Source organism: Mustela nigripes, chromosome 10, assembly GCF_022355385.1.
Source record: "Mustela nigripes isolate SB6536 chromosome 10, MUSNIG.SB6536, whole genome shotgun sequence".
NCBI lineage: Eukaryota > Metazoa > Chordata > Mammalia > Carnivora > Mustelidae > Mustela > Mustela nigripes.
In genome coordinates this window covers 61212186-61240012 of record NC_081566.1, presented here as the reverse complement: position 1 = coordinate 61240012, position 27827 = coordinate 61212186, and the positions used below count along the sequence as shown (strand labels likewise).

Here is a 27827-nt window from a genome sequence, read left to right as displayed (position 1 = left end):
GTTTATGAGTGGTAAGCACGGCCACCTGCGTTGCTGAGATTTTTTTTTTTTTTTTAATTCTGGGAGGTTATAATGGGAAAGTAGGGTGATGATGTGATTTGGAGCAGCTCTGGGGAAGTCGGGCCTTAGCTGAGCTTCGAGGATCCCTCCATGAACAGGAGCATAATGTGATGCTTGGAGCTCCTCTCCCCTTGGGGGTGACAGGAGGCCCGCAGCCCTGGGGAGTTTCCTGCAGCTGAGCCCTTCACCCTGTTGTGACTCAGAGGAGGGGCTGGCCCACCCGTGGCCCTTTTAGGTGTTCAGGTCACATTGGGGTGGCAGTCCTGTTCTACAGGCAGGTGGGTTGTGCACTCTGGTTACTAAGTCACCCGCAGGAAGAGACCCCAGCCCCAGGCTCAGCGTGGTCCACCTTCCTTCCTGGTTTCAGTGATCTTAGGAGGTGGGATTTTCCACTGTAGGATGAGCAAAGTGAGGCTGAGAAGGTAGAATGGTGAAAGTTAGCATTAAATTGAACCCAGCACTCCTGATGTCCATGCTTCTCAGTCTGTCACCCCAGGGCATCTCTGGAGGGAAGCACAATGTGGGGAGGACATGTGCGCTGCTGGAGGGGCTGGAGTGGTGTGCCCCCGAGCTCCCTGGGGACCTATGGCCACATGGGAAGCACAGGAGGAAGGGGGCGCTTCCTCGGCACGTGAAAGGCAGAGCCTTGCCCAGATACTCAGGGCTCTTTCTGGGTGCTAGGCCGGGGCTGGCTGATTCAGCCTTCGGCTGTGTTCATCCTGGAAACTGTCGAACTTGTAAAACCCGACAAGTAGAATCGCTGGTCTCCCTGTCACTCAGGTGCTGGAATCATCAGGCTTTTGCAGTTTCTGCTTTCTCTGTTGTCTCATAGTTTATTTTTTATTTATACCTTTACTTTTTCGGCTAGAGTATTTCAGAACAACATGGCTGAGGACGGTTTACCTGCTGGTAAGATCTCTCTGATCTGTGTGCCATCTCTCCTTTGTTTGGATGGATTTCTCACCATTGCGTGTCCCGTGGTTGTGGCGTGACCAATATTTGTATTGTCCCGATCCTCTCTATACCTTTTTCCGGGTCCTTCACAAATATTAACTTGTTCATTCCTTATATAGAGCTTATAAAGTAGGTGTTCTTTTTTCTAAATTTCAAAGACATTTAAGAATTAAGTTTTTTTTTTTTTTTTCCCAATAGAGATTTTTGATTGGGAAATGATGAAACCAAAGTGCAGAGAGGTTGAGTAACGTGCCCTGAGTCATGCTGCTAGAAGTGGTGCAGCCGGCCTTCAGACCCAGGCCCCGTGGTTTCATAACCCTGGGCTCTTAATTGCCACCTTGTGCTAGAAATAGGGTTAATGCAAATGCCATCACTGTTGCCTGTTCCCCGGTACTGTTGAGATACAGGAAGGAAAAAATAAATTCTTGGCCTCCAGATGCCCCTAGTATGGCAGGAAGAAGAACCTAGAAGCCAGTAGCTCTAGCCCAGGGGGTAAATGCTGTGTAGCAGTTGTGTGCGATGGGAAGGACCATGCGGGACGACTTGGGGGAGTCAGGGTTGGCCTCACAGGGGATGGGACCCTGGAGCTCAGGTCAGAAGGATGGACGAAGGGCAGGGAAGTCCAGGCCAAGGTGACACCCTGGGTCTCGAGGGGAGAGCACAGGGCCGGCTGGGGAGGCAGGCCTGTGGCATTGGACTCTACAGGCCACAAGACCATGAAGGCACCTCCTTGCCTGCAAGAAAGCTTTGACTTTGTCCTGCCGCTCCTGGGGAGCTACTCACGCGTTGTAAGCAGATGCGAACGCTGTGAGGTGTGCGTGGTCCAGAGCCCTCTCCAGGGACAGAGCAGAGGCTGGATGGAGAGGAGACGAAGACTAGCCACTGTATCGTTCCTGCTGGCAGGAAATGCGGGGCCCCCAGAGCCCTGATGGGTGGGATCGAGAGACTGGATCTGAGGGTGAGGGCCCGGGGGTCCTGACTATGCCCGGGGTCGTCTGCACTCGCGAATGATGGGGTTGCCTTGGAAAGCAGTGGCATTTGTAACATCAAATCTTCACTAAGGAGCTGATCGCTTAGAAAATGGTCCTGTGGCACCTGAGTGGTGCGGTCAACGGAGCACCCAACTCTTGATTTCAGCTCAGGTCACGATCTCAGGGTTGTGAGATTGAGCCCCGCGTGAGGCTCTGGCTCAGTATGGAGTCCCTCCTTCTCTCTCTGCCCCTCAACACTGGGTTCTCTTTCTCTCTGTAAAATAAATAAATCTTTATAAATAAATAAAATGGTCCTAATAACAAATGTGCCCAAGGTGACCCTAGTGCTTCATGCTTTTATATCCTCCCCTACCAAGATTATGTCGTTTTATAGAAGGCTCTTTGGAATGAGAGCTTCTCCTGAAGGCTTCAAAGAATTGCCGTGTCTGAGAGGTCACATGAAAAGGGACGGCGGACAGTGTGGAGGAGCTGAATGACCCCTAGCTTACAGCCAGAAAGAAAATGGGGGCTTCGGTCCTTTAGTTGCCGGGAACCGAATTCTGCCAACAACAGGGAGCTTGGAAGAGGACCCGGAGTCCACAGTGGAACACAGCCTGGGCCACACCATGATAGCAGTTTATGGGACCCTGAGCAGAGGACTCAAGCTGGGTCCAGAGGAACAGGGAGAAAATAAACGTGGTTTCTTATGAACCCCAAAGTTTGTGCTAATTTGTCATGAAGCAATAAAAAGCAAAAACCATCCCCCATTCAGTTTCCTCTCCTCTGTTCTCCATCCCCAGGGTCTGTCAGCCCCGGTTTTCTTCAATGCAAATTCCATGCAAATGCATTTCAAAGTGAAATTGCAAATCTTCCGAAGATGTCGGTTTCCAGATAGTCAATAAAAAGGTTGCCGGAGAACTGTTCAAACCACTCTCCAGACAAACGAGAAATGGGCAGGGTTAGATCTGTTCATAATTGGCGAGAGAAATAACCAGCATGCTGACAAGAAACAGGCTTCAAAGGAGGATTTGAATATCTTTGAATACAAAGAAACACCTTCGAGAAAATGTAAGCCCTTAAATAATTTTTGCAAAGATTATCCACGTACAGTAGTATGTGTACAAGTCAGAGGTGGAGGATGGCGTCCTGGTGTGTAGACCTGTCAGAACAAAGAAGAATGTACAACAATAAGTCAGGACTCCACTCTTACTCCAGTTTAAGAATTCAGAATTCAGTGTAACCTAAATGTTCCATGTTTCACGTAGTGTCTTATATTTTAAATAAGCTCATCTACGTAATTTTTACTTCTTTTTGAAAGATTAAATCTTGGTGAGCTCTTTTATTATTTGTTTTCCCTGTTTTCTGTGCAGATTTGGTTCTTGTTTTGGGGGGTCTGGAATAGGACCAGCTGACCCGGATGACCTGACGTCACGGAGGGCCTTGTGTTTTGGGGGATTGTGGTAATCTGAGCCCCTCACACTAGCCGGGTTATCCGAGGATGGATTTTGGCGTTCTCATTTCTGGGAAGGAACCCAGAACGTCCAGTTTATTCCATCTATGGCTTATGAACCGCCGAGAGCTCTGACACACCATGGTTTATGTTTAGTACCTTCCTCAAGTGCACGCAGCGTGTTTTTTTGGTGATGGCCTGACGCGGGTGGCCCTCACGAAGGACTCTGGAGAACGCGTGGATAGAAATGAAAAAGTCCTTGCTTCCCATCGATGTTGGGCTTGTATTTTTCACGTTGTTCCCATCACCTTTTAGGCTTTCAGTCTCAGAGCTGTGGAGCCAGATGGGTTGGGAGCCACCAGCCTTCCTCTTTGACTAGCCAAGGAAGCCAGGGCCGAGGGAGATGAGAAGTCAGGGCCGTGTTCGTCACTTGCTGGCCCAGAATGAGCTCACTTATTAGCACCAGTCTTCACTGCTAGCTACAGAGCAGCCAGTCATAGGGTCTGCTGTCTGACGGGGTGCTTGGCTGCTGATCCTCACGTGGCATTGGGTCTCTCCAGTTGGATGCGGTGCTGTCAGGTCAGATGTCCCTTGCTGCTGATGAGTGGAGCTGGGATTTGAGCCCCACTTTTCCTGACTCCAGGACCTCTTTCCATATTGTGGGGTTTCCCAGCAAGCGTCCTCTCTGCTCTCCCAGCACCATGTCCAGTAGGGGAGGCAAGGTCCCCATAGGATGCCTGTGGAGAGCCTGGCCGCCATGTTTCCCCCTACGGCTCCCTGAGCCTGACTGAGGCACGCAGCTGGGGTGACATGAAGGCTGCAGCCTTGTTCCCTGTGCAACGGTGGACCGCAGGCCCCCAGCTCTTGAGGAGTCACGATAGTCTCTCTTACTTTCTATTGCTGCTGTAATAAATTTCCACAGGTTTAATGAGTCTGTGTAAATCTATGCTTCTACAGCTTTCTGTCCGAAGTCAGACATGGGTCTCACTGAGCTCACATAAAGGTGTCTGCAGGGTCGTGTCCCTTCTGGAGGGGAATCCGTTTCCTTGCCTTTTCCACCTTCCAGAGGCTCTGCTGGTGTTTACCAGCTCAGGGCCCCTTCCTCTCCGTATACTCACTCCTCAGACCGTTCTTCCACAGAAGCTCCTCTGATTCTCCTCCCCTGCCTCCCTCTGCCATCTTTTTAAAGATTTTATTTATTTATTTGACAGAGATCACAAGTAGGCATAGAGGCAGGCGGTGGGGGGGAGCAGACTCCCCGTTGAGCAGAGAGCCCAATGCGGGGGCTCGATCCCAGGACCCAGGGATCATGACTCGAGCTGAAGGCAGAGGCTTACCCCACTGAGCCCCCCAGGTGCCCCTGCCTCTGCCATCTTTAAGGACCTTTGTGATTACTTGGGGCTGTAAGATCATCCAGGATAATCTCTCCAGAGAAGGATTCTTTTTGTTTTAAGTAGTTATTTATTTTCGAGTGAGAGCATGCTCCTGTGGGTGGGGGAGGGGCAGAGGGCGAGGATCTGCAGGCTGACTCCCCGCTGAGCGCAGAACCGACGTGGGGCTTGAGCTCACTGAGATCATCACCCTGAGATCATAACTGGAGCCGAAACCAAGAGTCAGACAAGCTTAGCTGACTGAGCCACCCAGGTGCCCCTGAAGGGCTCTTGGTGTGATCACGTCTCCCAAGAACCTCAGCTGGGTCAAGTAACATATCCATGTGTTCTGGGGATCAGGCTGTGGACGTCCTCGTTGGGGGGGTGGGCGGGGCGCTGTCCTTCCTATCCCAGTCTCTGCGTGGTGACACTCGTTGGCAGCTTGTGTTCATTTTATGCTAAACTGATTCCACCGTACTTCCCAGAACCTGTTGCTTTCATGAATTGCTCTTGTCTTCTGGTCGATGACTTGGCAGCTCGAAGAGCTATAGAGTCTGGATGGGGGTGATGGAACAGCCACGTGGGTGAAGGGCTGGACTGCTTCCTCCGTGCTGGGCTCTGATGTCGCCTGCTCTGCGTACCGGGACCGCACGCCCCAACTGCACAGACTTCTGCCTCTGAGCCTCCAGACGTCTGGGCATCCTCCCCTCTGCCCCAGTGCCACTAGAAGCACTAGGAAGGAGATTATAATGTAATCTCTTTTTCTTTCTTTCTTTCTTTTTTTTTTTTTTTTAAAGATTTCATTTATTTGACAGAGACAGTAAGAGAGGAAACACAAGCACAGGAGAGGGAGAGGGAGACGCAGGCTTCCCGATGAGCAGGGAGCTCGGTGCGGCACTCAATTCCGGGGCCCTGGGATCGTGACCTGAGCCGAAGGCAGCCGCTTAATCAACTGGGCCACCCAGGCACCCCTATAATGTATTTTCTAGTGACAACTTTGCACCTAGACACAGTGTAAAAGCTGAAATAACAATGAGGCATGTCACGGGACGTGTGACGAAGGACTTAGAAAAGCTTATTCATGCAGCTTCTAGAAAGAGTTCCTGTGCACCACCTCCCTTCTCTAGAATCAGATTTCAGTTCTGAACCTTGGGCTGACACGTCCTGTCTCCTCTTCCAGGAGACAGTGAGGCTCTGACGTTGTTCCGGAGATTCGCTATGAGTGCGTCCCAAAAGAGGCTGAGTCCTATGATAAGCTCTGCCTGGGACCAGAAAAGCAAGTTCTTTGCTTCTCCTTCCATAGTTGTTTTGCTGAACTCTCTCTCTCTCTGTGTGTGTGTGTGTGTGTGTGTAACAGATATATATGTATAATTTGCAAATGTTAAGCTAACACTGGTAATTATAGCATCAAGATACGGCAGTCCTGGTCGGATGGGTCTCTATCTGGCACCATTTGTTTCAGATCTCGGGAAACACGCAGTGAAACGGCGTTCTGGCGGGCACCGTGGTATAATGTGTGTCTTTGGGCAGAAATCTTAATGTCACTGTGCTTGTGTCTGAGCTGTTGTGATTGTCTCCCACAGATGAGTGTTTAAACCCTGTGTGATGTTTCCACAGTGCATTATTTTAAAATAATAACCCCTATTCTCTTTGATGGGAAGCCTGTTTCACATTTACTGTATCAAAGTGTTTTAAAAGATGAGGGGGAAACAAAAAGGCATACAGAGCTTGCCAATGATCCCACTGGCCAGAAATAGCCATTGCAAAGCTTTTTGGTATATATCTTACAGGATGTAATTTTAACAAAAAAGGAATATTTTTAACAAAAAGATCTTATGTAGAAGGTTTTGCCATCTTTTTGTTGCTTAATATTTCATAAGATTGCTTCATGGCATTAATCCTTTACAGCATTGTATTTTTTTCTTTTTCTTTTTTTTAGAATTTTATTAGGGAGCATGTGCAAGCAGGAGGAGGGGCAGAAGGAGCGGGAGAAACAGGCTCTCCACTGAGCAGGGGGCCCTATGTAGGGCTTGATCCCAGGACCTGGAGATCATGACCTGAGCTGAAGGCAGATGCTTAACCCACTGAACCACCCAGGTGTTGCTACGGCATTGTTTTAATGGCAAATATATTTGCTTTCTCGTAAAAGGATCTAGCATAATTTTTTAACCAGGACCATGTTGCTTGACATTTAGCTTCTTTCTAGTTTCTTTTTTTTTCTTTAAGATTTTATTTATTTATTTGACAGCAAAAGAGACCATGAGAGAGGGAACATAGGCAGGGGGAGCGGGAGAGGGAGAAGCAGACTTCCTGCTGAGCAGGGAGCTCAATGTGGGGCTTGACCCCAGGGCCCTGAACCGAAGGCGGATGCTGAATGACTGAGCCACCCAGGCGCCCCTTGTTTCCGGTTTCTCATATCTCCCTTGCAGTACCTTGCAGTTCTCCCACTGAATGCACTCAGAACAATTCCTTTAGAAGAAATTACTAAATGGAATTGTACTCAAGGTATGTAAAATTTTAAGCCTTTAGGTACTTATGTTGCCAAATTGTCCCTCCCCACCCCACCCCACCCCGCGGCATCACACCTTTTGAATGTAAGAGTGTGCTGGGTTCGCTGTCACTCTGTCCAGCCTGCTGAGGAATGGTACGGATCCGTGAAGCCAGTTGGCGAGAGGACCTGGGATAGTTCATGGAAACATCTCGGGTGGTGAGCTGGAATCTGATTCAGAGTGGCCTTGCTGTGGCAGCAGGTGTCCAGAGCCCGTGACCTCTTGTCTGTTGCCCTGATTGAGAATTTCCCGGTAGGCAGGCAGCCCCTGCCCTGGCCTCCCTAAACGCTCTCGTCTCTTTGTGTGTCTTGGTGACTTCGAAACAGATGTGCTGGACTCCGTGGCTACTGGTTTTGCCTCTTCACACCCTGAACCTGGGGAGGAGGGAGCCAGGGCCCAGACCGCCCGGCCCCTCCCGCCACGCCCCCCCCCCCCCCCCCATGAAGCTTTGGACCCCTCTTTGTCTGACATGCTCTAACGGAACCCTCCGCCCGCTCTCCTGTGGCCGAGGATGGGGCCAGGAGTTTGGGAGAGAAGCAGCTCAAGGCACAGACCGTTTCGTACTTAAGGAGAACGCAAAGCCAGAACGCGGCCCCGTGTACAAAGAGCCTTCCGTGCCACTTGATGGGCTGGACAGAAAGCCGGCTGTGTGAGCCGTGCTTGATGCAGCTACACTCCTGCGCGGAGGTCGGAGCTAAGAAGGCATTTGGAGGAGTTCCCGGGGTCACAGAAACACGGTGGCATACCATCTTGTTGTCCTCCTCCCCGGCTAGCATTCTTACTTTGAGGAGGCCTCTTGCGGCAGAGAGAACACTTAGCTCCCCAAACTCAACCCGCCTAATTGCCCACGGATGGCTTTCCCACCTGCCTGGTGGAGAAAGGGGTTGGACCCTTCAAAATTGGGACGGACTCATTCCTCCTTAAGATCTCAGTAGGAACAGCCTCTGGTCAAACGGCATGCTGGAGTCTTCAGATAAAAGATGTTATTTTGGGGGCACCTGGGTGGCTCAGTGGGTTAAAGCCTCTGCCTTCAACTCAGGTCATGATCCCAGGGTCCTGGGATTGAGCCCTGCATCGGGCTCTCTGCTCAGTGGGGAGCCTGCTTCCCTCTCTCTCTGCCTGCCTCTCTGCCTACTTGTGATCTGTCAAATGAATAAATAAAATCTTAAAAAAAAAAAGATGCCATTTTGCATAAGCAAATGATGCCCTTTGCAGTCATTTTGCAAATTAGGGTGGCCCGTTGGGAAGCGGGCTTGGTATTCTGTTCCACAAACTTGTTCTCCGTGAGAATTCTTCCCTGATTTCTGTTGCTGGAGTTGGGCCCATATGCAGTCTCTTTATGGGCCGTTTTCAGGATGCTTGATTAATGCGCTACCATTAATGTCCCTTATAAGACCTGGACCACTGGCTTTATTGAAATGGGATTTTTCGCGTGCAGGCATGCTGCTCCTGTTTGCCACGTGGCCCAAGACTCAAGTCTGGCAAACGCTGAGAACAGCTGGAGTGCGTCAGCATCGGTGCAGGAGCGCGATCTGGCTGGCACTGTTGAATCTTCGGGAAAGGCGGCAGAGGGGGGCTGGAGATAGACTGCGCTGTGGTCCTACCCTGTGTCATCCCAGAAGTATAGTACGTTTCGTTGAACAATCCCAGTGAGAGAAGTGTTTTCATTTTTCATCAAATTTTCAACAGTTGGCTAATACTAAGATTATGTCAGTGTGTTCCACAAATATATCGAACTTGGATTTGTATCCCCGTCTGTGTTGTGATATTTATATCCCGCCATTTTGCCTTACAATAGGGAGTCTAGGAGTGCTCTTTCCCATATTGGCTGTGTTCGGTATTAATAACCACCCAGAATTATCACTTGAAGCTGCCATTATAAAAAGCAAAAATATCTAGGCAGACTTTATTCAAGATGTGGAAAAAGTTTAAGGTGCTCCTTTAGTTCTGCTACCAAGTTATTACGGAAAAACTGGCGTCTTTTTGTCAGTGATCTGCCAGTTCGTAAGCAGCTAGTGTTCTAGAATTTCCATGCCAAAGTGCCCACCTTTGTGTGCAGAGCCAGACTCCTCCTCCTCAGAGAAGAGGACTGCGCCCGTGGTTTCAGCAAATACTCATTTCATCAGCGAACGTTGGCGTGCCATTACCTGATGATGTTCTAGGCCCCGGGGGACCGGTGGGTGAGGGCTCTAGTCTTCATGGAGCTGATGCTGACGTGGGGAACACGGGTTACAGGGCAAGGACGTAAGGAACAAGGTAAGGTCAGGGAGTGGTTAAGGCCTGTGAGGAAAGCAGAATGGTGTGACCGAGGGTGAGGCAAGGGCAGGAGGGCCGGCCTGCTTTGGAGCGGGGCCAGCAGACCCGAGGGAGCTTGGGTGTTGGCCACGAGCCAGCCTTGCCGAGATTTGTTCATGGCTGAGGGATCAGCGCACGCAAGACTGGAAGGCGGGCATGAGCTTAGCTTCTTCCAGCAGCGGGGGGAATGTTCACGTGGAGTGTGAGGTGCAGAGAGGGGCCGGCCTGGATCGTGAAGGAACGTCGAGGCCGCGGCCGGTAGGGAGCCTCCCACCATTTATGATCCGGACCTGCATATCGACACTGGATGAGATGCCGTGGGGCTCGACCTCCTGTGGTTATTACAGAGATAATGTGGCTTTGGTGGTACCCGGGCCCTGCTTTCAGCCCTTCCCCGGCCAGGCGCCCACTGAACAGGATCTGTCCGTGTCTCTCCTGTGCTGGTGGCGCCCCCCAGCTCTGGTGTCATGCGCCAGCTTTTCTGCTTGGATGGAGTCGTCAAGCCCAGGCTCTCTCCTCTGAACACACATCAGGACCTGGTAAGATGCTGGTGGCTGTGAGCACGGCAGTGGAAGAGGGCTGTCATGCAAGGCTGAGCCTTGTTAAGCTCTTTGGAATACGGTGTCTGTCTCTGGAACCCAGGGAGACTCTCTGTTGCGTTGCTTTTCTGGGGGCCGGAATGAGGAGGGGCCCTGACAGAGGTGTTGCCCCACCAGGATCGTCCACCTCCCCATAGCCACACCTGTCCACATCAACATCATTTAATAAAGCCGCTTTTCTCTTGGCCTCAGTTTGACTATCCGAGCAATCCAGTGTGAGCTCATCACCAACCCTGTTCACACCACACCGCGCAGGTTGAAAGCGCACCTGAGTGGGAGAGACCAGAGGGACAGGTGCTGCCCCGGGGATGCTTCTGCCCCTGCCCTCGGCTTCCACCTGCTAACCTGCGCCCCTGGGTGTTGTCATGGCTCCTCCGTGAGCACGCTTCCTCGGGGAGTCTTTCCTGCTTCTAAGTGTGTCCCTCATAGCGCCCTGCGGTGCCGGAGTCTTGTGGGACAGCCACTCAGCTCCTTTCTGTTTCCATAAAGGCTCCATCAGCCATTTCGAGGTTCTGCCCCCAGCTGCTGGCTCTGGCAGGACAGACCGTGGGAGGAGACAGACTCCTGAGCCTCCCAAGGACTCTTCCTTTGTATACTTTGATTTACTGAGTTGCTTAAGGATCCGTGTTTGGGCTGGCAGAGGGAGATAAGAGATTCCAGAAATTCTTGCTTTCTCCCCCACGGCTGGCTAAATTCCCTTCCTTTTCCTCCTCCATGAGAGAGGCCTGGGGCAGAGAGAGCAGAGTTCAGACTGGTCCTGTCATTGCCCTCTCTCGGGGTTGGCCACTAACTCTCGGTCCTGCTGACCCGTTGGCCCGTTAATTTTAATAATTGTCGTTCCTGTGGGGCGCCTGGGTGGCTCAGTGGGTTAAGCCTCTACCTTCGGCTCAGGTCATCATCTCAGGGTTCTGGGATCAAGCCCTGCATCGGGCTCTCTGCTCAGCCGGAAGCCTGCTTCCCCCTCTCTGCCTGCCTCTGCCGACTTGTGATCTCTCTCTGTCAAATAAATAAGTAAAATTAAAAAAAAAATTGCTGCTGATGTTACAGTTACACCATTCATTTGGCTGAGGCCTTACTCTGTTGATTGAGAACCAGATGACGTGGGCCAAGGTGCTCGTCTGCATCCTGGGGTGGGGCTGGTGTTCAACTAGGAGGTCCACTTGTGCTCAGGTAGGAGGTGGTGGTCCTTTCTCAGGGAAGGGAACTCTTCGGGGTTTTCAGTCAATGACCATCTCTTTGGCTTCCCAGCCCTATATCCTGGATCACTGGAATGGTCTAGAATGGTGAGTCCCGGAGTGTGGTCCCCAGACTGGCAGCATCAGGCTCACTTGGGAATACAGAGAAATGCAGAGTGTCAGGCCCCACCCAAGAACTACAGAGCCAGGAACTCCAGGGTTAAGGCCAGTAATATGCTTTCGCAAGCCTTCCAGGTGATTCCCTAGCAGAATGATCTGGACCATCAAGTGGGACATTCTCCAGGATTTTTCAGGGTTGATCTCTGATTCTGGTGTGAACCTTGATGCTCTTAAGGTGGTTCTGTTGAACTGGCAAAGGTTTCAGGAATGGTTTGTGGTTTGGTTATGTGATTAAACCAAGAACATGTGGTTTGGTTTTGGTGATTCGCTGGTTGGAAGGAAGGCCTTTTGAGCCAGCACAAGACCAGGTGGGGCAGGCTTGGAGTTGAAGTGGAACAATGGGTGAAGGGGCAGTTACAGATGGTGAATTCAGAATAAGGGGTACAGGGAACACTTGTGTTGGGGAACCGGGCTGAGAGGCTTGATGGCTGCCTTCACGCCCGCGGAAAGTATGTCCCTCCTGCCCCCGTCATGTGGCTGCGGGCCAAGTCTTCTCTGGTCTGTGCCTCGGTGGGTAATATACATTTGCTTATAGGATTCTGCTTCTCTGTGCTTCCACTGATGGCCAGTCCCCCTTCTGATGGGGGTATGAGTAAACATAGATACAGATTTTAAAATAACCTAATCTGGTTATAGTCCGGTTTACCAGTCTGGGTACCTTTCTCTGTTGGGTGATTTTTCATCTTTCTGTGTGACTCTGATGTGTGTTTGAATTTTAAGCTCAGCTGGAGACCTGGCGTGCCTGTTGCCACCTTCTTGCGGGACAGGAGGTATCCCCACTCCCTTTCTATACATACCGACCACGGAAGAGACCGGAGCTCGTGTCGAGCCCAGTCTCCTGATTGCGGCCAGACCCTGTCACATCCCTCTCACCCCCTGGTGAAGGGTTAGGGTGGGTGTGCTCGTGTGCCAGGATCCCACAGGCTCTGCGGAGAAATGCCTGTGTGAGAGGGAGTTACGGGTTTTTCGTAACTGTTCCTAAAGGATGACTCTCGGGCTATCGAGGGATACCATTCGCCTTCAGCAGCAGCGCTCTTGTGGCTGTAAAGGCTAGAGGTGGGAGCCTGGACTGTCCTGTAAGTTTTTAAAAGATTTTATTTGTTTGGGAGAGAGAGAGCGCGCACACACCTGAGTGGGGTGGGGGCGTAGAGGGAGAGGGAGAAGCAGACACGCAGCTGAGCAGGGAGCCTGATGCTGGGCTAGGTCCCAGGACCCGGGGGTCCCGACCTGGGCTGAAGGCAGGTGGGCTCAACGGACTGAGCCACTCGGGTGTCCCTAGACCCCTAGTTTTCATTCTGCTTAGCAACAGGTTGTCCCTTTTGGAATCTCTTCAGGCTGCCTTCAGGGCCGTCCCAGACTGCAGTGGAGGTATGCTGGGCCATTCTGGACCCGAGTATGTCCCAGCACCCTGGCTTGTGGAGAGGAACCTAGGGCACTGGGAGCTGGTGGGAATGTGGTGGCAGGTGTGGTGGGGGGTGGAAAAGCCTCCAGCAGGGAGAAAGCAGGAATGGCCCCAGGTCTTAGAAAGGGACCCAAATCAGCAATCAGGCTTGAGCAGAGGAAGGAGACGGTGTTCAAGAATTCGCGTTGACGGGTAATTCCGTGTGCTTCCTTTTTCTCTTCGCCATTTACTATGTGTTTGTCTATTTTGCTGAATAGCAGCCAAAGGCTCTAAATTTTCTTGGCTGCTGTTGGAATTTAGTTGGGTTGTTTGTTCCCTTCCCTGACCATTCCCTAAAGACTCTTTCCTCATTTCAGAGGGGGCCAGGGAAAGGGGTCATTTCTCAGAAATCAAGCCAGATCTTTTCTCTTTCTTTCAGACGCTTCTCCTAAAGCCTGGAAGCCTCCTTTCTCACTGGTGCACCCCCCACTGTCACCATTGTTAGATTCTGCTGCTCTGTTTTCCATGTCTAGATGGCTGTTTCTTTCCTTTCTTTTTAATTAAGAGATTACCTTTCCACCTGAGCCGTTGGCATGAATTGGCCAGAAGATCTAAGGCAACGTGGCCAACTCACCAGAGCATGACACAGCTGCTAGCACTGCCCGTGTCCCAGGCTCCACGGAGGTGTGAGGCTGTCCCTTCAGGTGTCAGAGAGACAAACTCTGCGCGCAGAGTTCCCCATGTATGGCCCTAAATAAATATCCCACACGCATCTGCCCTGTTTCCCACCTCTGATCCGTTTTTATAAAACATGATTTCCCAACTTCTCAATCTTTCCTCCCTGGACTCTTATAGATTCTCTTTCTTTTCTCCCTCTCTCTAGCAAAATAAGGAATCAGAGCACCCTTTATGATTTCAGTGACGAGCAGGGAGTACATTCCCGTGGCCATGACCAGTTTGCAGGCGTGCTCTGCCCAGCCTGGCGGGCAACAGAGAGAGCCTGGCTGGTTTGTCTGTGCAGGTTGTGCGGTCTGGGTCAGTTTGGGAGCCCGTCCCCGGCTGAGGAAAGGCCTCTCCCTATTGAACTAATCATCAGTGCTGGCTGTGCCCGTGTTTTGTTTTGAGACCTTTGCTCAAAGGGCACTGTGGTTTCTGCTTCCCTGTTGGAAGTTCCGTGTCTGCAGAAAGTTCCCTACAACATTTTAAGGTTTGTACTCTGTTCCAAAGTGGATCTTGGAAATGGAAACCCGCCCCCCCCACCCCGAAAATGATCTCACAGAGGATCAAAAGGAGCACATGGAAACCGTAGTGTGGGGCTGGCGAGGTTGCCCGTGTTCTCTTTACCTTGGGTCTGGGCTCTTAGTTCTGAGACAGTGTCTCACCAACAGTCCTTGGCTGTCCTTGGGGATCAGGACTGCAGGGGCACAGGAGGGGGAGGTAGGAGCGGGATATTAACGCTATGAGGAAGTCTAACTTCTGTTTTATTCTAGGGAGAGGCTTGAGAAATTGGGTCGAGATACTTAGTCTTGAAAAAGCTTGTGAAACCAGGGTTCGCCTTCTGCATTCTCTTGCAGGGTTTGGCCAGTGCTGTCTTGGGTGTGTGGCCTGCTGGTGAGAGAAAACCTGTGTGCCTTGGAATTGCTCCTGCCGAGTAGCAGGGGAAATGCCGGAGAGGACATTTCCCCTGTTCTCAGGACCTTGGGCTGCCACGTAGTAGCTCGTGATCTTTGTAAATGCACCCTTGTAAATGCGCTTTTCTGAATGAGATGGGGCGGGGTACTGACTGGAGGGCTCTCCGAGGGCTACACCAGTTCTAAGTCCTGTGGCTGATGTGCAGTAAGTGTTCAGTAAATGGAAGCTGCCGTGAAGAAGAACAGCACTGAGGCACCCGGCACCCGGCTGGCTCCGTCGGAGGAACATGTGGTTCTTCATCTTGGGTCCAGAGTTCAAGCCCCACAGTGAGGATAGAGTTTACTTACAACAAAAACAAAACTAAAACAAAATGGAAAAAAAAAAACCCAAACAACCTAAACCCCATCCTAAACAAGTATTAATGACAGTAAAAAGGGGGTTCCTGGGTGGCTTAGTCGGTTGAGTATCTGCCTTTGGCTCAGATCATGATCTCAGGGTCCTGGGATTGAGCCCCGCATTGGGCTCTCTGCTCAGCGGGGAGTCTGCTTCTCCCTCTCCCCCTTCCTATGCTCATCTTGTTCTCTCTAAAAATCTATAAAATCATATAAAATAAAATCTAAAATAAAAACCTATAAAATCTATAAAAATCTATAAAATAAAAATAATAGTAGAAAAAGAATAACAGTGTTGATAATGATACCAAAATTGCTGTTTTTCTTACCAGCATGAAGTTGGTGCCCCTCTTTACTGCCCCATAGTACTTTCTGCTTCGTGTGTGTCACTCTGTCTGCTAACTGCCAGTGTGTTTGTGGATTCCGCTGGGCTGTACTGTGAGGTCCTTGAACGCCCTGACCTGTTTAAGTCGCATCCCAGCACCCAGCACAGTGCTTGGCACGTACGACGGGCTCAGTGTCTAGGCACTGAATAAATAAACGAGCAAACGCCACTACCCGACTTCTCTTTTTCCCATTTGTTCTCAGACTTCCCGTTCCGCCCTCTGGAGCACATCCTGTCCTTCATGCAGGCAGGGGACCTGTGGGACTGGCTTCCTGCCTCCCCACCACCCCGCCCCCGTTACCATGTCATTTGTCCTGTCCTTCCTTTATTCATGATCATGGTCTTGTTTTAAATGCTGTCTATCTTTTCCATTCCTGTTCAGCATCCCCTTTTCTCCCCTGTGCTCTTCCCAGCCACTCCGGGCCATAGGAATCCCGTTCATGCAGACTTATTTCCTTTATGGCCCAGAAGCCCTTGTTCTGGGGTCGAATTTTCGTGGCATAATTTTAGCTTTCCAACGAGATTGTCAGTGTCTTGAGAGCAGCCATATGCCATATACTGTATCTGTTCACTCTTGGTCATGGGCCAGGGCCAAGTATGTCATTGATTTTAAAGAAAAAACAGGCTTGGGGCACCTGGGTGGCTCAGTGGGTTAAGCCTCTGCCTTCGGCTCAGGTCATGATCTCAGGGTCTTGGGATTGAGCCCCATATCTGGCTCTCTGCTCAGTGGGGAGCCTGCTTCTCCCTCTCTTTCTGCCTGCCTCTCTGCCTGTTTGTGATCTCTGTCTCTCTCTCTGTGTCAGATAAATAAATAAATAAATAAATAAATAAATAAAAACTTAAAAAGCAGGCCATTGTCAGAATAACTAAATGAATTTGTTGGATAAAAAAGTACTTGAGACAAGAATATCTTTGCTGATGGGATGCAGGTTTTGGGGTCGGTCCTATGCCTGGGGGGTTAGGGGCAGGAGCTGGTGCCTAAATGTCTTGTTGGGATTTGGGTTTTCTATACATTTTCTTCCCAGTTTCTTGCGTCTTGCGTCTCCTGGTCAGCTCTTCTCCCAGCCGGGACTCGGACGTGTGCTAGGAGAGTTCCAGAGCCCTGGGGGTACTTAGGTTAGCTGGAATGAAATGGACTCTGGCTCTCGGGTGGCCGTGTCCTGTCCAAGGAATCATGGCACGACAGTGCTGAGGGCACTTTCATCATCTCTCAGGTGCAGGGTCCCATTGTCGTCCTTGGTGCTGGCTCTTCACTTTCTTTTAACTCCTGATAGTTTTCTTTTCTTTCTTTCTTTTTTTAGAGACTTTATTTATTTGAGAGAGTGCCAGAACATGAGCAAGGGGAGGGGCAGAGGGAGAGGGAGAAGCAGAGCCTCAAACCCAGGACCCGGGATCATGAGCTGAAGGCAGACACTTAACCGACTGGGCCACCCAGGCACCCCACCTCCTGGGAGTTTCTACAGTGTTCCAAGAGTTCACATTTCTTTAACACGTGAAGGGAAATGTGGGAAAATGAAAGTCCGTCCACCGGCTCTAGGTTGGGGGGCAGCGTGTTTGGAAGGGGGAGGAGACTTGGCTCACCAGTCCCGTCGTGGGTTTTACTTACGCACACGCTCTTCATTTCTAAATCAGGGTGGTCGATTCCAAGCAGTTTCTGTATTCTGCGTGATTGATACAGAATGACCGATTTGATTCCTTCAACCTGTTTTTGAGGCCAGAAGGACAGCCGCGAGCTCTGTGCACTGCTGGGGGCTCAGGGGTGTGGTGTGGAGCCCACGCTGCTTTGTCGACGCTGCGAAGGGAAGGATATGACCGCGAACCGGGTCTGGGACGGCAGTGAAGCCCGGGACGGAGGGCACTCGCTCTCCAGAGGGAACCGCCAGGACACAGTGGGAAGGAGATGCTGGAGGCACGTTCCCATGGCCGCACAGGCTGTGCGAGACACCACCGGCTGATGGAAACAAAACAGCATACGTAGAATCCCATTATACTAAATACTGAAATCCTTGCAAAGAGGCTGTTCGGTGGGGAGCACCTGCCAGGCGTTTCGTAGGTGGTCCGGCAACACCGGTGAAGTGAATGAACCCAGGACAGAGCGGGCTGGGCCCCGGGTTGGGGGGACGGGGGGGCTGTCTCTCTTGTTTTCCGCACCCAGCCCTTCGGCTGCTCCGCGCGCACCGCGGGGACTTAGGACAAACCGAACAGCGGCACAGCGGCCACACAGCTGAGGGTGGTTTTCCTTTGATGTCCCCATTCCGTGGTGAGGGAGGCCATGTGCTACGGGGGCGTTTATTGGCGAGTGCAATAAAACACACGTTTTAGAGGGCACAGTCCATTTCTTTGAGTAATAATTAACCAACCCACCGTTGACATGGTCTTGGGCGCTGGACGGCAAATAGTCGGAAGTGCTCCAGCTCTCGTCAGGGAGCAAAGGCCACACACGGTCAGACCTGAAAGGTGGTGTTTCGCCCACATGGGCAGGAACAAAGGGAAGAGGCCCTGCTGGCTGCGTGTTGCCAATTTGAACTGCGTGATGCTGCGGGGGCCCCCTGGATTGCCTCCCGCGGGGTGGGGGATGGGCTGCCTGGTGAGGAGTGGGGATGGGGGTGTGCCTGTACCCCACCCCAGCCCCCCAGCAGCTGGGACATCCCGGCTGCTGGCTTTTCTCCTGTCGCGGTGTCTTCGCTGCACGTTTTCAGGTCTGAGTGTTTGGAAATGGAACAAGTGCACTGAGCCTGGTCTGTCCTTAAAATAAGTCTCAAGAGCTAAGTGAAGGGCTTTTCAGTTGGAAGTGTGGAGCCTGGAGCGCAGACTACAGAAGCGAGGCAGGTTAGGGTCTAGTTTCCATGCCTCTCTTTAGGCTCAGGAAAGAGGAAATGACTTGCCCTGGGTCCCTTAGGGTCAGACCTAGAGCCTCGATGGGCCGCACTGCCTTCCCCGGCCTCGTCCCAACAGTGGCCACTAGCCGTCCGCAGCGTTGCTCCTCTGAATGAAGCAGAGAAGCCTGGCCGGAGCGTCCCCGACTGGCCCCTGCCCAGCCTGGGCTGGAACTGTCCTCAGGCTAATTTGTGTCTCTAGGGCTGGTCTGCCCGGCTCTGATGGAGAGAACTCACAGCAGCCTGCCCTAAGTGACACTGATTCTGCCTGCTCAGTTCCCCTCCACCCCGGTCCCCCCAGCCCTGGACGCGGACTCTGACCGGGATGGTTTTCTAAGATGCAGAAGGAGGGATGAGCCGAGGGGGGTAGGAAGAGAGTGGGCTGCCCCGATCTTCATTTAGGTGCTGGGGGCGGGGACAGAGAGAGAATGACATTTTAATTAGGGACTGGGATGTCAGGCCTGTAATCTTCACCGAAGGTCTTCTGTATTTGCCTGTCTTCAGAGTCATCTGCATATGAATCCCAGACATGGAGGCTTGGAAGTGTCTCCTTGTCTTCGCAATATCCTGTCAGTGAGGTCTTTTATGCTCTTGCCCTTGGTAAACAGAGGGCAGGAGCTGCCCGTTTCCAGATCGGCTTTTAAGAACCTCTCGATGCAAAAGTTGACCCGGAAAGAGACCTGGAGGTCTCTGGGAGGTTTCTGGGGGGTTTTTGCTGAGCTCGCCGAGGGGTGGGGCTCCGGAGGACCTGAGAATGGCTCCCGCCTCTGCCGAGCTTGGGAGGCGGGCCCCAGCCGGGAGGGCTTTGCTGTGTCTGTTTCCCTGCCCTCTGAGATGACTGCCTGGCGCCGACTCCCGCTTAATTCCCTCCTGCCCTGCTGCTTTATGCATCGACCTGATAGTTTCTGAGACCCTCCCTGGGCCAGCTCTGGAGATGAAACGGCAAACTGGACGCGCTCAGTGCCTGTCTTGAGACCATCTTGATGGAGTCTGCCATGTAGATGTGGTCCCTGAGGCCGGAGAGGGAAGGAGTGTAATCACTCTCAGGGTTCCTGGCCTCAGCTTCCCAGGTTGACACAAGCAGCTGGAGGACAGGATCAGGTTTTGTCCTCCTGTTACATCCTACAAGCCGTAGCAATGCAGCAAATGTGGATGGATCGATCAAATATGGCAAAGCTACTCCTTACAGCTTCTTGTCCTCGGAGAGGTTCCAGTCCCTTGTCTCCCAGGTGGTGGCATGGGGCTGTGCCCCTTTCCCTGCACCTCACCACAAATACAGCTCTAGGTTACCTCTGACCATCAAATCTCCCAGAGTTGGCTGCTAGAATTACACAGAGCCTGAGGTAGGAGGAGACAGGATGGATATTTCTACGGTCGGAAGGGAGTCTTGCAAGATGTTCCTTAAAGAGTGGGAGACGGGAACAGCATCATTTATGGGTTTTCTGCTCTGCTGCATGTGCTGTTTGCTTCCTCAAACTTCAGTTTTATTTAACCTTTTAAACCTCTGTAAGGACCAGGGCACCTGGGGTAGCTCCATCGGTTGGGTGTCCGACTCTTGATTTCAGCTCTAGTCGTGATACTGGGAGTCCTGGGATTGAGCCCTGCATTGGGCTCCCTGCTCAGCACGGTGCCTGCTTCTCCCTCTCCCTCTACTGCTTTCTCTCTAATAAATAAATAAAATCTTAAAAAAAAAATTCTCTCCCTCTGCCCACCCCCTCTCTTTCTGAAAAGAAAAAAATTCTAAACCTTTGTAAGATGGTGTGATCTCCCCTTTCCTGAGGATATACAGAAAATAATTAGCAGAGCTGGCTGAAGCCCATGTCCCTGTGTCCTCTATTATTTTTCCTAACCCTGCAGGGGAGTATATAGCTGTCCCCAAGCTCCGAGTGATTTCTGTGCTTTCTTTCACCCAGAAGCATCTGGGAGACTGGGACTCCTAGGAATTCCCTTGACGATCCCTGGAAGCAGAGCCTAGATCGCTGCCTGTGTTGTGTTTGTGCAAGTCCTTGTAAGTTCTCCTGTCCCAGAGTGAGTGCCCACAAACCACCCACCTAAAAGCTAGCCCTCAGGCACTCTTAGGCTGGGCACAATAAAACGCGCTGGTTTTAACACTGAAGTAACTTGTGGCTAAAACACCTAGTTCTGGGTCTGAGGGCAGTTGCACAAGACCGGCCTGTTTGTTTGATCTCCCCACTTGAAATTAAGAACTGTGAATTCTGTATGTAAATGCAAATTAAGCGGGATACAAATGACCTCCCTGGTCCCAGAGTCCAGAGGGCAGGGGATGCCACTGGCTTTGTGGGAGGGGGTGGGAGCCCGGTGCCTGGAGATGGAAGCTATTTGGTGCTGGCAGTGGCTCCTCCTGGGGAGGTGGCAGTAAACCCGTCTCACTTCCTCAGCTTCCATTCGCCCATCTGAGAACTGGGAGGAAGAGTTGCCGGCTGCTTTCTTTCCCTTCCTTGGTGCTGTGGTGTCCAGAATTCCTCCCGCCCAGACAGGGTAAAAGCTGGTGCATGAACGCCTGGTCACTGCGGGTGGGTGTTGCGTGCCTTCCACTCTCGTGGCCTTCCATTCATTCCGTCAGGCCCAGAATTTGGCTTTTTAAAGCCTCCCCGACCTTCCCTCAAGACCTATCTGGTGACGCGGGAAGAATCCTGAAATCTCCCATTTCACCTCCTAAAAGGCTATGTGGGTTCTGAACCTGGAGCAGGACTCTCTGACTCCCTGGGGTGGGGGCCACCCACCCTTGCTGGGCCCATGAAAACTGGTTGGACAGAAATCTGACCCAAGTGTCCCCGTGTGTTTTGTGAGACCCTGGGGCAGGGGGTTACCTCCAGAGAGCTGTGAAGCTCAGGGCTTCTGCTGTACCTCCCCTGGCACCCTCCCCTGGGCTTTAGAAAGTTCTGGACTTTGTTCAGAGTGAAGTTGAGAGTGATCCCTCTGAGGAATTCTTGGTGGGGGAATGGTGGGAGGATGACTCTTGGAGAACCAGGAGCTCTCAAAAGAGAGAAGAAATGTGTGTTTTTGTGGTGAATTCCATCTCTATCTCTGAGACCGGAGCTGTTCTTGTCACTCCTGTTCTGAGCTGGAAGGAAATGGGAACTTAGGCCACATTAGTAGAGGTACTATATCTAGAAGAAGGGAGGTGAGAATCCCATTCTCTCGGTGTAAGTTATTAGACAGTACCTGGAGCATTGTGGTGAATTCAGAATACCTTTTGAAGAGCTGCGGATGCATTGGAACGTGTTCAGAGGAGAGTGGAAGAAGCCACACTGGTCTGTGGGGACAGCTGGGAAAATGGATTTGAAGCTGGAGAGGGCAAAACTCAGGTTGTGGCAGGGTCTTAAATATCTGAAATGTTGTCCTGGTGATCCTGTTTAATAGGAGGAAGAATGACTTTCATTTAGCCCAAGGGGGGGTAGTTTTACTGTTTTTCTCCTTGACCATCAAAGTGTTGTATTCGTTATAGAGCATTTGAAGAGGAAGGAATTAAAAACAAAACAAAACATGAAATAACTGTGATATACCCCTATTCAGAAGCGGCTACTACTAACATGTGGCCCACTGTCTTCTATTTTTGTGTATTTTACTTTTCTTTACAAAGTTAAAATCATAGTGCCTTAAAATTTTTTTGAATCCTTCTTTTTTAAGTAAGGGAAAACATTTAACCTTGCATTTAATAATTTGGGGTCAAGATGCTCTTTTCATGGTTTCATAATATTCTATCCCTAAAGATAAAACGTGATTTTCATCCCATGCAAGCCATTCCATTTATTTCCTGGCTTGTGCTTCTGCAGCCGACAGCATATGGATGAATCTCTGCATGTATTTCCGATTATCACTTGGGTTGAGTTCCTGGAAGTGAATTTGCCAGGTCAAAGTGAAGGAAAATTTTGGTCTCGATGCATATCGCTATATGGTTTCACCGAAGTGTTGTACCAATTTACATTTGGTATCCGTATGTTTGTTTTCCAAATGATCAGAAAACATAATCTTAACTGCCTTAAGTAAGAAAGGAATGTGTTGGCTTAGAGAAGTGGGGAGAAAGATAGAGGGCAGAGCTCAGCTTCGTGTATGTCTGGACACAGGAGCTCAACTCCATCGAGGACTTGGTTCCCCCTTCCCCATCACAAAGGGTTTGTTGGCTATGAATGGCCACCATGAGTGGTGGCCTTTTTGGGGTGTGTGTGCAGGGGTGGGCTATCGTTGAGGGGTGGTGTCTTGGAGACTGGTCTCATCGCTGGGAGGCTGTCACTGGAAACTGCTTATTTCTTTGGTCCCATTTGATCTACTTTTGCTGACATGAAGACATTTTCCTGTGAAATGTTTTATTTTTATTACTTTTAAAATTTTATTTGACAAAAAAAATAAAAATAAAATTTTATTTGACATAACGAGCAAGAGAGAGAGTGCGTGCGCATGCGTATGAGCTGGGGGGAGAGGGGGAGAGGGGGAGGGAGAAGCAGACCCCCCCCCCCCCGATCAACAGGGGTAGGGGTGGCTCGGTCTCAGGAGCCCGTTCCTGAGCTGAAGGCAGATGCTCCGCTGACTGAGCCTCCCAGGCGCTCCTCCTGGGAAAAGTTTCATTTGAAAGAGGTGGATATAGAGCCCTTAAAGGCTTGTCTGTTGGTCCGTCTCCACGTCCGTGCTCGTCCATTTGTGTCTTCGTTCATCCAGATGATGTAGTGGACTGAGGCTTGGGCTCGGTCGGGGTAGAGAATGTAGGTCCCCTTCTGGCTCTGGCACCGTCCCTCCAAAGCGGTGCGCCTTAAGGGCAAGGCCCAAAGAGTAGCTGGGATGGGGAGTGAGGAGACCGTTTCTCCTCCCAGGGCCCATCCCCCAAAGCATTTACGTTTTCAGCAAATTTTTGGAAGGCCGCATTATGATAACAAGGCATCAGAGGAAGGAGCGTGGAAGCCGGGCTTAGGGCCGCCAGGGAAAGAGCATCAGAGAGGATGATCGTTTTCTCTGACCGACTTTGCCGCTCCCCGCCAGCGCCGCTCCCCATGACTTCAGAACCTGACTTTGTGTCTGCTTTCTGAACATCTCCTCAGTACTTCAAGGGGGCTAATTCTAGTTCTGCATTCCCAGAGGCTCTTGCGGGGCAGGAAGGGGGAGGCAAATGAAATGAAAACGCACAGGACAGCACCGCATGAGTGGAAGATGATGCTTTGAGTGCTGAGCACCTAGGACGTGAGAGCTAGCTCACCTTCCTTCTCCCAGGAGCTCTTCTGCCCCATCCAGCGGGCTCTGGAGGGATTGGTCTTTTCCCCCTTTGGTAGAGCGGCCCAGAAAGAAGGTTGGTGGGATATTCAAGAATGTCCGGGGGTCGACACATAAGGATCTTCATGTCCAGAAAAGCGCACAGTAAATGCAGATTCTTGTCCATGTCACTGCTGCCACAGGCCCCTGTGGATCGGTGGACAGTTCCCGCAAGAGCGTGGGCTTGCTGCCCTTGACTGTGTCCCCTGAAGGATGCTCGCCCTGCACCGGCCCTGCTCTTGGGATGAGGCAGATTCTCTCATCATAGCCGGAAACGGCCCACAGAGAACCTTCAGGCTCCAGCTGATTTCTCCACCTGCTTTCCCCCTTCTCTGCTGCTTTACAGGATGGCGGGACTTCTTCAGCTGGACCACGCTCTCCTTGCTTCCAGACCTTCCACGGGTAGTGCACGGCTCCCCCCAGCCCCAGTCCTGCACCCAAACTCTTAGTCCTCTTTCAGATTTCAGCTTACATGTCACTTCCTTCGATTTTTGTCCATCTTGAGATTAGGAGTCTTGGAGGACTTGTCACTAGGGGTAGAGGGACTTAAAATGGCTTTTGTGTTCACTTCCCCTGGGCAGCTGGTGACTGGGCAGGAAACCCAGGTGCCACAGGTGGCTGGCAGGTGTCGGAGGGGGCGGCCGCCCCGAGCACAGTGCACAGTGGGAGCTGGGAGGAAGGTGGTCCATGGCCTCTTGTCCCTTTGGTGTCATCCTGTGCCCGTCTGCTTTGGGTGCGTTCTAAGGTTAGAGCACCCCGCTCCGTGGCGTGGTGTCCCAGCTTTCTGTCTGGTGCAGCTGCGCCCAGCTATTGGAGCGGTTTTCGGAAGGGAGTGGAATGGAAGAATGGAGATGTGAAGCTCCAGCTTTTCTTAATTCTTAGAAATAATGACGATTCTGACTCACCCGGATGGTGTTGCTGCAGTTTTCTGGGGATTACATGTGCACACGTGTGGCTCTGGGTGCTTATGTGGGATGTGAATGGGTGGTGATTTGCTTACAGGGTAGGACCAGGGAACTTGGAGAAGCAGCTACTAAAATTTACCCTAGATTTTTGCAGAAGGGGATAGGAAGATAACTGGGCTCCATGGACTGCCGAGCCTTCGTGGGGCTGGACAACAAGGCATTGAGGGATTTTGTAAAACCTTATGTAGCATCAGTTTGTTGCCAGAAACCCTCGAGCCCATCAGTTGGTCCCAGAGATGAAACTGAACCGATGCCCAGCTCCTTAAGGGATGAGAACGCGAACCCTGGACAGAAAGCTGGTTCCTGGTGATTATTTATACGTTTATGGAGCAAACATCTGTTGATGATTGTGTGGGCTTGCTTGTGCCTGCATACACATGACCTCATTTCTTCTCGCAATTCCTGGATTGGTTTGTGTTTTATTTTGGGAGTTTTTAAGAAGTAGCTTTGACTTTGTTTGAGGAGATGTGGATGTTTATCTAATGGGGAGTGGTGTTGACTTATGCCATCGGATTGCAGGGCAAAGCGTTCAAAGCAAGCTTGGCGCTCTCTCTGCCTACCGTGCCCTCCCTCTCCCCTCCTTTGGCAGAGAGCAACCATGAAGTGAGTGGGGACCGGAGAAAGCAAAACTTGTTAAACCAGATGCCTCTTGGAAATGGGACTCTAAGTTACAGGGTTTCCCTTGCAGCTCTCCAAGCAGATGCTAATGCCACTGCACTCATGCTGCTATTTGGGAGTTCCTTCCAGAACAACAGAACAGCTTCTCCCAGGAGTATTCTGGTGTCATCGTTTTTAAGTCTTTTTGTTAGGGAGGACTGTGGAGATGGGCGGAAGGCGTGCTCAGCCGAGAATGGTAGGTCTGGGAATTGCAGCTGCCTTGCCGGGGCTCAGCGGCTTGTAATTGCTACCTTGGCTGCGTGAGGCTGCCCGCAGAGTTCCGAAAGCTCCCACGACCTTGTGCGTGCCATGAGCAAGTGGTGCTTGGGGAGCCCGTTGCTGGCTCTTTCGTTCTCATCTTCAGCAGTCTCCTCGAACCATTGCCTAAAGGTTTGTTCCTCCCACACTTTCAGGGGATTGTTTCTGGTGCATTGGACCCGTGCTCACCTCCCTAACATGCTGATGACCAGGAGCCTGCGTACATCTGGGCCACTTTATCTCAGCAGAGCCCACTGTTCAGACTGTAAAGACCACTTCCTGAGCAACCGGAGATCCTCTCTTTACCTTTTGAAAGGGGAAACAGTGGCATACTGCCTCTCGGGGAATGTTAACATAAGTAACTGGAAAATTCAGGGAAACAGGGAAGAAAAGAAAAATGGGGGAGAAAACCAAGGTGATATTGAGCTAAATCTTCAGCTTAGAATAAAGAGATCTTTAACTCAGGAAAGGGAAGTGGACTGAAGCATTTTAAACCTATTACCACTAGAAATTATTATTTTTCAGAGTCCCTAATTTATGGGAGTTTGACTCTGATGGGTTGATCTGATTTGTAGGAGGGTAGTTTCGTCTGCTTGGGCTGCAGATGAATTCTCTATGACAGAACACCCCAAAGAACAGAAATTTATTTTCTTATGGTTCTGGAGGCTCAAGACCTAGTTCCTGGCAGGGTTGGTTTCTGGCGAGGCCTCTCTTCCTGGCCCGTGGACAGCTGCCTCCTGGCTCTGTCCTCACCTGCTCTTTTCTCTGTGCGTACATACTCTCGGGGTCCCTTCCTCTCCTCCTGAGGACCCAAGCTCTCTTGGATTAAGCTCCCTCCATTCTTACAATCTCGTTTAACTCGAATCACCTCCCTGAAGGTCCTCCCTGCAAATACTGTCACTTTGGGACTTAGGGCTTCAACCTGTGAATTGGGGGGGGGGGGGCAGTTCAGTTCTTAACAGAGAGGAAGCCCTTGTGATTTAAGGATTAGCCAACTAGTCCCAGTTCTGGTTTATATAAAGTTGATTGGTACAAAGCCACGCCCATTCACGTGTAAATTGTCTGCAGGCGGTTGTGCGCTCCAAGGGCAGAGTTGAGTGGTTGTGATAGTCTGTCCTACAAAATCCTCAGCTCTTTGCTGCCTGGCCTTGTGCAGAAAAAGCTTGCCAACCCTTGAATTGGCTGAGCCATGTTCTAATAAGAGGAAGGATTATTGGGTTTTGTATCAGCAATTTCTCTTTATTGGCATACAAGTAGACACTGTTTGTTATTTACAAATTAAATAGGATAGGAAAGGAGAATGAAGAATTGCCCCCGTGGCCAGTAGGTCCTGCCCAGTGGCCGGTCCACATGAAGGTTGACTGGAACAGATAGCTGTGGTTGGAAGACACTCCTGTGTGACTGTGGGAAAGGCACATTGCATCTCGGAGTGAGCCTCGGTTTCTCCCACTGTAAAATGGAAAATTGGGGGACCTGCCTCATAACCTGCTTGCTTGGATCCTGTGAAATAAAGCCACAAGAGCATCCTCTAAATGGTAGGAGGGTTGCATAAATAGAGGGGATTAACCAGTACCCATTCGTGCTGGTGCAGCTGCTGTAGATACGTGCCTTGTAAAACTACCCTATTATTTAGAGACTGAGGAATATTTGGATTGTGGGAATGTGCTGCTCTGGGAAAAGCAGTTGCCAGTAGGATTTTTATCACATAATTAGAGGCTGTGTTAAATGTGCTGGTGAAAAGAAACTGCTGTGAGCTGCTGCCTGGGCTCACAGGAACGGGGATCCTGAACCTTTTCCCCGAGAATGTTCCTGGAGCAGCGTTCCTGCTTTGGTCCCTTCTGTGGCGCTGGCTCTGGCCAGCAGAAACTCCAGGAGGTCCTAGGCCTAGTGCTAGCGCCACAACGGCCTTAGGGACCCTTGTAAAATCACCAGTTACCCACTGGATGCCCCTGCCTTGCACAGCTAGGTGCTGGGCAGCCCCCTCGAGGGTGCGTGCCCTGATGCTGGCGGGGGGCGGGTGGGGTGTTGCAGGCCGGAAAGTGGGGGAACAGTCAGAATAAGGAAAACTCCAGGTTAGGAGGAGAGACGGGTCTAGCAGAGCTGTTCAAGGTGTTTCTTTGTTGACTTCTTTGTGGATCTCCCTGTTCCTTCAGTATCCCTCAGTGTCCCCCTTTAAGCACGTGGTTTGGTGTACGGGACAGGGTTGGGGCGAGAATTGAGTAAGGGTCAGCAGACTCTCTGGCCTGGAGTAAATGCCCATTAAATGGAAGTTCTTATTTTTATGGTCATTTCCCAAGTATTTCCTACTCATTAAGTTCCTGTCCCATTCCAGGCCCTGCGGAACAGGGGGAGAGAAAGACATGCAGGTTCTCGGCTTCTGTAGCTGGTGAGGAGGTAGGAGAACCAGAGGTCAGTG

At 51.1% G+C, this 27827-nt stretch overlaps 1 protein-coding gene and 1 long non-coding RNA gene across 5 annotated transcripts in view; both read left to right on the top strand.

Annotated features, from left to right (window-relative positions):
- The window catches only part of LOC132025746 (carboxyl-terminal PDZ ligand of neuronal nitric oxide synthase protein-like), a 262674-nt gene that overhangs the window by 90937 nt on the left and 143910 nt on the right, over positions 1 to 27827 (top strand). The gene's annotated exons all lie outside the window — the stretch shown is intronic.
- LOC132026220 (uncharacterized) lies at positions 14103 to 15206 on the top strand. The gene is made up of 2 exons (XR_009406834.1): positions 14103 to 14191; positions 14559 to 15206. It is a non-coding gene; the product is annotated as an uncharacterized LOC132026220 (long non-coding RNA).